The 11,483-nt window shown below is 44.0% G+C and overlaps 1 protein-coding gene across 1 annotated transcript in view; it reads right to left on the reverse strand.

Annotated features, from left to right (window-relative positions):
- C3H1orf216 (chromosome 3 C1orf216 homolog) overlaps nucleotides 1-10,182 on the reverse strand; it is a 172,425-nt gene extending 162,243 nt beyond the window's left edge. The window contains exon 1 of the mRNA XM_077299596.1: nucleotides 10,038-10,182. The gene's annotated coding sequence lies outside the window, so the exon portion shown is untranslated. The remainder of the gene's footprint in view (nucleotides 1-10,037) is intronic.
- Between the last annotated feature and the right edge of the window lie 1,301 nt (nucleotides 10,183-11,483).

Consider the following 11,483-nt stretch of genomic DNA (forward strand, 5'->3'; position numbering starts at 1 on the left):
ACCACCACACGATGCTTAGCACCCTCGAGCCAATGACGCCACTCCTCAAATGCCCACTTCATGGCCAATAACTCCCGATTGCCAACATCATAATTCCGCTCAGCAGGCGAAAACTTCCTCGAGAAAAAGGCACAAGGTCTCATCACAGAGCAACCAGGGCCTCTCTGCGACAAAACGGCCCCTGCCCCAATCTCAGAAGCATCCACTTCAACCTGAAAGGGAAGTGAGACATCAGTCTGGCACAAAACAGGCGTCGAAGTAAACTGGCGCTTCAACTCCTAGAAAGCCTCCATGGCTGCAGGAGCCCAGTTAGCAACATCAGAACCTTTCTTGGTCATATCCGTCAAAGGTTTAGCAATGCTAGAAAAATTAGCAATAAAACGACGGTAGAAGTTAGCAAAACCCAAGAACTTCTGAAGACTCTTAACTGACGTGGTTTGAGTCCAATCATGAATAGCACGGACCTTGACTGGGTCCATCTCCACCGCAGAAGGGGAAAAAATAAACCCCAAAAAGGGAACCTTCTGTACTCCAAAGAGACACTTTGAGCCCTTAACAAATAAAGCATTCTCACGCAAAACCTGAAACACCATCCTGACCTGCTCTACATGCGAGTCCCAGTCATCAGAAAAAAACAGAATATCATCCAGATAAACGATCATAAATTTATCCAGATACTTCCGGAAAATATCATGCATAAAGGACTGAAACACTGAAGGAGCATTAGAGAGCCCAAAAGGCATCACCAAGTACTCAAAATGACCTTCGGGCGTATTAAACGCGGTTTTCCATTCATCTCCTCGCTTAATGCGCACAAGGTTGTACGCACCACGAAGATCTATCTTGGTGAACCACTTGGCACCTTTAATTCGGGCAAACAAGTCTGACAACAGAGGCAAAGGATACTGAAATTTAACAGTGATTTTATTCAAAAGCCGATAGTCAATACAAGGTCTCAAAGATCCGTCCTTCTTGGCCACAAAAAAGAATCCCGCACCAAGAGGGGAAGAGGAAGGACGGATATGCCCCTTCTCCAGAGATTCTTTGATATACGAACGCATTGCGGTATGCTCAGGTACAGACAGTTTAAATAGTCTTCCCTTAGGAAATTTGCTACCTGGAATCAAATCTATGGCACAGTCACAGTCCCTATGAGGAGGCAGAACACTGGACCTGGACTCGCTGAACACATCCTGATAATCAGACAAATACTCAGGAACTTCCGAAAGAGTAGAGGAAGCAATAGACACCGGCGGGGAATCACCATGAATACCCTGACAGCCCCAACTTGACACAGACATTGCCTTCCAATCCAAGACTGGATTATGAGTCTGTAACCATGGCAAACCCAAAACGACCAAATCATGCATTTTATGCAGAACAAGAAAACGAATCACCTCCCGATGTTCAGGAGTCATGCACATGGTTACCTGTGTCCAAAACTGCGGTTTATTTTCCGCCAATGGCGTAGCATCAATACCCCTCAGAGGGATAGGATTAACCAACGGCTCAAGAACAAAACCACAGCGCTTGGCAAATGACAGATCCATAAGACTCAGGGCAGCACCTGAATCCACAAACGCCATAACAGGGTAAGAGGACAATGAGCAAATTAAAGTCACAGACAAAATAAATTTAGGTTGCAAATTACCAATGGCGACAGGACTAACAACCCTTGTTAGGCGTTTAGAGCATGCTGATATAACATGTGTAGAATCACCACAGTAAAAACACAACCCATTCTGACGTCTATGATTTTTCCGCTCATTTCTGGTCTGAATTCTATCACATAGCATCAAATCAGGTGTTTGTTTAGACAACACCACCAGAGGATTAGCGGTTTTGCGCTCCCGCAAACGCCGGTCAATTTGAATAGCCAGCGCCATGGAATCATTCAGACTTGAAGGAATGGAGAAACCCACCATCACATTCTTAATGGCTTCAGAAAGGCCATTTCTGAAGTTTGCGGCCAGAGCACACTCATTCCACTGAGTAAGCACGGACCATTTCCGAAATTTTTGGCAATACACTTCAGCTTCATCCTGGCCCTGAGAAATAGCCAGCAAGGCTTTTTCTGCCTGAACCTCAAGATTGGGTTCCTCGTAAAGCAATCCGAGTGCCAGAAAAAACGCATCAATATTTGCCAATGCCGGATCTCCTGGCGCTAGCGAGAAAGCCCAATCCTGAGGGTCGCCCCGTAAAAAAGAGATAACAATTTTAACTTGCTGAACTGAGTCTCCAGATGAACGGGGTCTCAGAGATAGAAACAATTTACAATTATCCCTGAAATTCCTAAACTTAAATCGGTCTCCAGAAAACAGTTCAGGAATAGGTATTTTAGGTTCAGACATAGGACTACTGGTAACAAAATCTTGTATGCTTTGCACACGAGCAGCAAGCTGGTCCACACTTGTAATCAAGGTCTGGACATTCATGTCTGCAGCAAGCTCAAGCCACTCAGAGGTAAAGGGGAGGAAGAGAGGAAAAAAAAAAAATTCAGAATTTCCTTCCTTCCCACTTCTGCAATGCATTAACCCCTCTGTGACCTTGGACGTACTATCCCGTCGAGGTGACCTGGGCCTATCTGACCCTCGACGGGATAGTACGTCATAGCCGATCGGCCGCGCTCACGGGGGGAGCGCGGCCGATCGCGGCCGGGTGTCAGCTGACTATCGCAGCTGACATCCGGCACTATGTGCCAGGAGCGGTCACGGACCGCCCCCGGCACATTAACCCCCGGCACACCGCGATCAAACATGATCGCGGTGTACCGGCGGTATAGGGAAGCATCGCGCAGGGAGGGGGCTCCCTGCGGGCTTCCCTGAGACCCCCGGAGCAACGCGATGTGATCGCGTTGCTCTGAGGGTCTCCTACCTCCCTCCTCGCCGCAGGTCCCGGATCCAAGATGGCCGCGGCATCCGGGTCCTGCAGGGAGGGAGGTGGCTTACCGAGTGTCTGCTCAGAGCAGACGCTTGGTAAGCCTGCAGCCCTGCACAGCAGATCGCAGATCTGGCAGAGTGCTGTGCACACTGCCAGATCAATGATCTGTGATGTCCCCCCCTGGGACAAAGTAAAAAAGTAAAAAAAAAAATTCCCCACATGTGTATAAAAAAAAAATAAAAAAAATATCCTAAATAAAGAAAAAAAAAAAAAAATTATTCCCATAAATACATTTCTTTAGCTAAATAAAATAAAAAAAACAATAAAAGTACACATATTTAGTATCGCCGCGTCCGTAACGACCCGACCTATAAAACTGGCCCACTAGTTAACCCCTTCAGTAAACACCGTAAGGAAAAAAAAAAAAAAAACGAGGCAAAAAACAACGCTTTATTACCATACCGCCGAACAAAAAGTGGAATAACACGCGATCAAAAAGACGGATATAAATAACCATGGTACCGCTGAAAACGTCATCTTGTCCCGCAAAAAACGAGCCGCCATATAGCATCATCAGCAAAAAAATAAAAAAGTTATAGTCCTGAGAATAAAGCGATACCAAAATAATTATTTTTTCTATAAAATAGTTTTTATCGTATAAAAGCGCCAAAACATAAAAAAATGATATAAATGAGATATCGCTGTAATCGTACTGACCCGACGAATAAAACTGCTTTATCAATTTTACCAAACACGGAACGGTATAAACGCCTCCCCCAAAAGAAATTCATGAATAGCTGGTTTTTGATCACTCTGCCTCACAAAAATCGGAATAAAAAGCGATCAAAAAATGTCACGTGTCCGAAAATGTTACCAATAAAAACGTCAACGCGTCCCGCAAAAAACAAGATCTCACTTGACTCTGTGGACTCAAATATGGAAAAATTACAGCTCTCAAAATGTGGTAACGCAAAAAATATTTTTTGCAATGAAAAGCGTCTTTCAGTGTGTGACGGCTGCCAATCATAAAAATCCGCTAAATAACCCGCTATAAAAGTAAATCAAACCCCCCTTCATCACCCGCTTAGTTAGGGAAAAATAAAAAAATTTAAAAAATGTATTTATTTCCATTTTCCCATTAGGGTTAGGGCTAGAGTTAGGACTAGAGTTAGGGCTAGGGTTAGGGCTAGGGTTAGGGTTAGGGCTAGGGTTAGGGCTAGGGTTGGGGCTAGGGTTAGGGCTAGAGTTAGGACTAGGGTTAGGGCAAGGGTTAGGGCTAGGGTTGGGGCTAGGGTTAGGGCTAGAGTTAGGACTAGAGTTAGGGCTAGGGTTAGGGCAAGGGTTAGGACTAGGGTTAGGGCTAGGGTTGGGGCTAGGGTTAGGGCTAGGGTTAGGGTTGGGGATAGGGTTAGGGCTAGGGTTAGGGCTAGGGTTGGGGATAGGGTTAGGGCTAGGGTTAGGGCTAGGGTTAGGGCTAGTGTTACGGCTAGTGTTAGGGCTAGTGATAGGACTAGGGTTATTGCTAGGGTTAGGGCTAGGGTTAGGGTTGGAGCTACAGTTAGAGTTGGGGCTAAAGATAGGGTTAGGGTTTGGATTACATTTACGGTTGGGAATAGGGTTGGGTGTGTCTGGGTTAGAGGAGTGGTTAGGGTTACCGTTGGGATTAGGGTTAGGGATGTGTTTGGATTAGGGTTTCAGTTATAATTGGGGGGTTTCCACTGTTTAGGCACATCAGGGGCTCTCCAAACGGGACATGGCATCCGATCTGAATTCCAGCCAATTCTGCGTTGAAAAAGGAAAACAGTGCTCCTTCCCTTCAGAGCTCTCCCGTGTGCCCAAACAGGGGTTTACCCCAACATATTGGGTATCAGCGTACTCAGGACAAATTGGACATCATCTTTTGGGGTCCAATTTCTCCTGCTACCCTTGGGAAAATACAAAACTGGGGGCCAAAAAATAAGTTTTGTGGGAAAAAAAAGATTTTTTATTTTCACGGCTCTGCGTTGTAAACTGTAGTGAAACACTTGGGGGTTCAAAGTTCTCACAACACATCTAGATAAGTTACTTTGGGGGTCTAGTTTCCAATATGGGGTCACTTGGGGGGGGTTTGTACTGTTTGGGTACATCAGGGGCTCTGCAAATGCAACGTGACGCCTGCAGACCAATCCATTTAAGTCTGCATTCCAAATGACGCTCCTTCCCTTCCGAGCTCTGTCATGCACCCAAACAGTGGTTCCCCCCCACATATGGGGTATCAACGTACTCAGGACAAATTGGACAACAACTTTTGGAGCCCAATTTATCCTGATACCCTTGTGAAAATACAAAACTGGGGGCTAAAAAATCATTTTTGTGAAAAAAAAAAGAATTTTTATTTTCACGGCTCTTCGTTATAAACTGTAGTGAAACACTTGGAGGTTCAAAGTTCTCACAACACATCTAGATAAGTTCCTTGGGGGGTCTAGTTTCCGATATGCGGTCACTTGTGGGGGGTTTGTACTGTTTGGGTACATCAGGGGCTCTGCAAATGCAACGTGACGCCTGCAGACCAATCCATTTAAGTCTGCATTCCAAATGGCGCTCCTTCCCTTCCGAGCTCTGTCATGCGCCCAAACAGTGGTTCTCCCCCACATATGGAGTATCAGCGTACTCAGGACAAATTGATCAACAACTTTTGGGGTCCAATTTATCCTGATACCCTTGTGAAAATACAAAACTGGGGGCTAAAAAATCATTTTTGTGAAAAAAAAAAAAGAATTTTTATTTTCACGGCTCTGCGTTATAAACTGTAGTGAAACACTTGGGGGTTCAAAGTTCTCACAACACATCTAGATAAGTTCCTTGGGGGGTCTAGTTTCCAATATGGGGTCACTTGTGGGGGGTTTGTACTGTTTGGGTACATCAGGGGCTCTGCAAATTCAACGTGACGCCTGCAGACCAATCCATTTTAGTCTGCATTCCAAATGACACTCCTTCCCTTCCGAGCTCTGTCATGCACCCAAACAGTGGTTCCCCCCCACATATGGGGTATCAGCGTACTCAGGACAAATTGGACAACAAAGTTTGGGGTCCAATTTATCCTGATACCCTTGTGAAAATACAAAACTGGGGGCTAAAAATCATTTTTGTGAAAAAAAAAAATAATTTTTATTTTCATGGCTCTGCGTTATAAACTGTAGTGAAACACTTGGGGGTTCAAAGCTATCAAAACACATCTAGATAAGTTCCTTAGGGGGTCTACTTTCCAAAATGGTGTCACTTGTGGGGTTTTTTAATGTTTAGGTACATCAGGGGCTCTCCAAACGCAACATGGCATCCCATCTTAATTCCAGTCAATTTTGCATTGAAAAGTAAAATAGCACTCCTTCCCTTCCGAGCTCTGCTATGCGCCCAAACAGTGGTTTACCCCCACATATGGGGTATCGTCGTACTCAGGACAAATTGCACAACAACTTTTGTGGTCTAATTTCTTCTCTTACCCGTGGGGAAATAAAAAAATGGGGGCGAAAAGATCATTTTTGTGAAAAAATATGATTTTTATTTTTACGGCTCTGCATTATAAACTTCTGTGAAGCACTTGTTGGGTCAAAGTGCTCAACACACATCTAGATAAGTTCCTTAAGGGGTCTACTTTCCAAAATGGTGTCACTTGTGGGGGGTTTCAATGTTTAGGCACATCAGGGGCTCTCCAAACGCAACATGGCGTCCCATCTCAATTCCAGTCAATTTTGCATTGAAAAGTCAAATGGCGCTCCTTCCCTTCCGAGCTCTGCCCTGCGCCCAAACAATGGTTTACACCCACATATGGGGTATCAGCGTACTCAGGACAAATTGCACAACAATTTTTGGGGTCCAATTTCTTCTCTTACCCTTGGGAAAATAAAAAATTGGGGGCGAAAAGATCATTTTTGTGAAAAAATATGATTTTTTATTTTTACGGCTCTGCATTATAAACTTCTGTGAAGCACTTGTTGGGTCAAAGTGCTCACCACACATCTAGATAAGATCCTTAGGGGGTCTACTTTCCAAAATGGTGTCACTTGTGGGGGGTTTCAATGTTTAGGCACATCAGGGGCTCTCCAAATGCAACATGGCGTCCCATCTCAATTCCAGTCAATTTTGCATTGAAAAGTCAAATGGCGCTCCTTTCCTTCCGAGCTCTGCCCTGCGCCCAAACAATGGTTTACACCCACATATGGGGTATCAGCGTACTCAGGATGAATTGTACAACAAATTTTGGGGTCTATTTTCTCCTGTTACCCTTGGTAAAATAAAACAAATTGGAGCTGAAACAAATTTTGTGTGAAAAAAAGTTAAATGTTTATTTTTATTTAAACATTCCAAAAATTCCTGTGAAACACCTGAAGGGTTAATAAACTTCTTGAAAGTGGTTTTGAGTACCTTGAGGGGTGCAGTTTTTAGAATGGTGTCACACTTGGGTATTTTCTATCATATAGACCCCTCAAAATGACTTCAAATGAGATGTGGTCCCTAAAAAAAAATGGTGTTGTAAAAATGAGAAATTGCTGGTCAACTTTTAACCCTTATAACTCCGTCACAAAAAAAAATTTTGTTCCAAAATTGTGCTGATGTAAAGTAGACATGTGGGAAATGTTACTTATTAAGTATTTTGCGTGACATATGTCTGTGATTTAAGGGCATAAAAATTCAAAGTTGGAAAATTGCGAAATTTTCAAAATTTTCGCCAAATATTCGTTTTTTTCACAAATAAACGCAAGTTATATCGAAGAAATTTTACCACTATCATGAAGTACAATATGTCACGAGAAAACAATGTCAGAATCGCCAAGATCCGTTGAAGCGTTCCAGAGTTATAACCTCATAAAGGGACAGTGGTCAGAATTGTAAAAATTGGCCCGGTCATTAACGTGCAAACCACCCTTGGGGGTGAAGGGGTTAAACATTCAATGTAGGCCTGGCATACTGTTATGACCCCAATGGCAGAGGGTCTCAGGAATCAATACAAAGTCTGCAAACACAAAAAAAACAGCTCATAGGGCAGTGGTAACTGGGCTGACCATATATCTAATCCTAGCACCACAAATAGAAGTAGCCGGGGAACGTGCCTACGTTGGTTCTAGACGTCTCGCACCAGCCGGGGAACTAACTAACCCTAGAAGGGAAAAGAAAGACCTTTCTTGCCTCCAGAGAAAAGACCCCAAAAGTTGGATACAAGCCCCCAACAAATAATACCGGTGAGGTAAGAGGAAAAGACAAACATAAGAATGAGCTATGTATTTAGCAAAGAGAGGCCCACTAGCTAATAGCAGAATATAGTAAGATGACTTATATGGTCAGCAAAAACAGTATTAAAATATCCACGCTGGATATACAAGAACCCCCGAACCGTCTAACGGCCGGGGGGAGAACACCAGCCCCCTAGAGCTTCCAGCAAGGTCAGAAATCACATTTAGTACAAGCTGGACAAAAATAGTAGCAAAGCAAGTAACTCAAAAAACAAAGAAGCAAGACTTAGCTTAATTTTGCAAGAGCCAGGACCAGCAGACAGGAGCAACAGAAGGATCTGATTACAACGATGCCAGGCACTGGACTAAGGATCCAGGAAGTTAATATAGCGACACCCCTGGACTAACGACCCAGGTGAGTGCCAAACCGAAAAAAGACAATCCCAGAGTCATACCACTAGTGACCACAAGAGGGAGCCAAAAAGTCAAATTCACAACATATCTCTTACCTGTTGTCAGGAATCTGGTTACATTCCAATATGGTTGGTAAGGGCAGACACATTTGGCCATCTATAGACTTGACTACGTAGCCTGTTGCTCTCTTACCAGCTGTCTCTACTATACCGGCACAAGTTTTCAAAGAGTATGGGGCACTGGGTCCTCTGATGTTAAAGCTATCAAAGAAGGCAGACTTGGCTATTGACCTGTTACTCTGATCATCTAAAATTGCGTATACTTTGATGGCTTTGTCCTTTTCGTCTGCTGGGTAGACTCTCACTAGGGAAATTTTAGAGCAGGACTTGCCTCCTATGAGATTTCCACAAACTTCTGTACACTTAGAAGTAATTGCTGGAGTGTCAGTATTTGAGTCCTTCAGCTCCCCGCTATGCTCTTGGACTTGGGGCCAAGTATCCAATGGTGGTCCAGGGTGTGGAGCTGAGTTATGGTCAGTGCTATCACATTCGGCACACCTTGCACTAACCTCATAGTCCCTGGCGAAGTGGGATGTTGAAGAGCAGCATTTGTAGCAGATGTGGTTCTCCTTAAGGAATGCCTTCCGTTCTTCCAATGACTTTTCTCTGAATGCTCTGCACTTAAGCAAGGAATGTTGCTTCTTGTATAAGAGCCACTGTCTGCTTGGGTCCTTGGATTTGTCTTCTCCTGGACGGGAGCTGAATTATTTGTGAACTGAACCTGCGGAGGAAACGTTAGTTTTGTGGACCTCTACAGTTGTTCTATGAGGTTTACTAACAGAGGTATTGGCACATGACTGAGTCAAATCAAAGCTAGGATCATTTCTAATTTTTGCTTGTTCTGAGACAAAATCTACAAACACACTGAATGGAGGAAATCGTACATTGTAAATCTGTTTATACCTAGAACCATATGTAACCCACTTGTCTTGCAGGTTATATGGGAGTTTTTGAACTATGAGGTTCACACCTCTAGCAGTGTCGAGGTATATCAACCCCACAAGATATCCTTCTACTTTTGCTACACACAACTCCATTAACAAGTCAGTTAATTCTCTGAGCTTTGAATAGTCCTTGTTCGCTATTCGAGGAAAGTCTTCTATTCTTTTAAACAAGGTACTTTCTATTACCTCTACTGAGCCATAACATTCATCAAGTCTATTCCAAATTCTTTTGAGGCCGACATCAGGATGATTTACATTAATGCCTCTGATTCTCTTTGCGTGTTCGGCAGACTCACTTCCTAGCCATTTTACCAGGAGACCCACTTCTTCACTACATGACAGACCTATGTCTCTGATGGCATTTTGGAAGGAGGCTCGCCAAGCTCTGTAGTTTTCAGCGTGGTCACTGAATTTTACAAGTCCCTTGGTGACCATCTCACTTCGAGCAAGGAACTTGGCAAAGTCCACTGTGGCTTGGATGGCACTAATACCAGCTGATGGTGTGTTGTCAGAGTGCATGTGTGCGGTCATACCTGTTAGATGTCTCTGGTTTGGTCCAACTGCTGTAGTACCTTTCTGAAGGGAGTCTCTTTAAGTTGGGACAGATTCTTCTGTTCTGGAGAAAGATTATTGTAGTCAGTCTCATCCCAATGTGTATTTCGTTGCTTGCTGCAGTGAGACTGATAGTTGGCTTTCTGGGAGTCCGAATAATCTGGTTGACTTGACTTGTTGATAAAATGCTCTGCCTTTAGCTGTGGGTCTGTATCTTCATTTGATTTGGAATGTTGATCGACATTCTCTTCAGTATGATGCAATGGATCGTGAGTAAATTGCTGTAGGCCTAGAACACTGCTGCGTCTGTTGTGTTCATCGTCAGAATATATGGCAGCTTCTAAGGCTTTTGCTTCCGCTATGGCAGCTGCTGTTTCTTTTTCAATAGCAAGTTTCTGTAATGCCGCTTCAAGGCGTGCTTTCTCTTCATCCAGGCATGCCTGTTGGTGCTTTTTCTGCATCCAGGGATACTTGTTGTAGTTTCAATTCTATCTCTTGCTCAGCAAAGGTGCTTCGTGCTTTTGCATGGGCAATGGCAGCGGCATTGCTGACAGATGATGTCTTGGAGGAACCAACTCGTGATCTCGTCTTGCCAGAAGATGCTCATCCTTGAGACATGATTCACCGGTTAGGGAACCGCTGTGATATCCCTGTCTGCTCTGCGTGGATAATGGTGGGTGTTATGATCCGGTGACCATGGAGCCGCATGAGAGACTTTCTCAGGAGTAGGTGGTACCTGTACTGACCGCAAACCCTAAACTAACACCACAACTAGAAGTAGCCATGGGATGTACCTAACACGTCCTAGACACCTCGACACAGCCGGAGGACTAAATACCCCTATAGATGGAAATGGGAATTCTATCTTGCCTCAGAGCAGAAACCCAGAGGATAGGCAGCCCCCCACAAATATTGACTGTGAGTATAAGAGGAAAAACACACGCAGGCAGAAAAACAGGGTTTAGCAAAAGAGGCACTTCTAGCTAAACAGAAAAGGATAGGACAGAATTCTAAGCGGTCAGTATTAAAATACTAAAAATATCCACAGCAGATAATACAAATATACTACATCTAACTAAAGACATTGAAAGTATATCTGCATCTCCTGAGAATCCAGCATGACTGAAAAATCCAAACAAAGTCTAAGCTGGACAAAAACACAATAAATTCCACTGAATTGCAAAGCACACTGCATGTGTGCACAGAGACAAAAAACCAGACACTTATCTTAGCTGAATTGACAGCAGGGCATGAGGAGCCAGAGAGAGATGCAATCCCTCCAAGTACAATGGACAACTGGCATGGATTAAAGGATCCTACACACCTAAATACCTAATAGAGCTGCAATCAGCAGAAACACCTGCCCGGATTACAAGTCCAAGACAACTGCACTACCACCAGCAACCACTGGAGGGAGCCCAAGAGCA

The sequence above is a fragment of the Ranitomeya variabilis genome, chromosome 3, assembly GCF_051348905.1.
Source record: "Ranitomeya variabilis isolate aRanVar5 chromosome 3, aRanVar5.hap1, whole genome shotgun sequence".
Taxonomy (NCBI): domain Eukaryota; kingdom Metazoa; phylum Chordata; class Amphibia; order Anura; family Dendrobatidae; genus Ranitomeya; species Ranitomeya variabilis.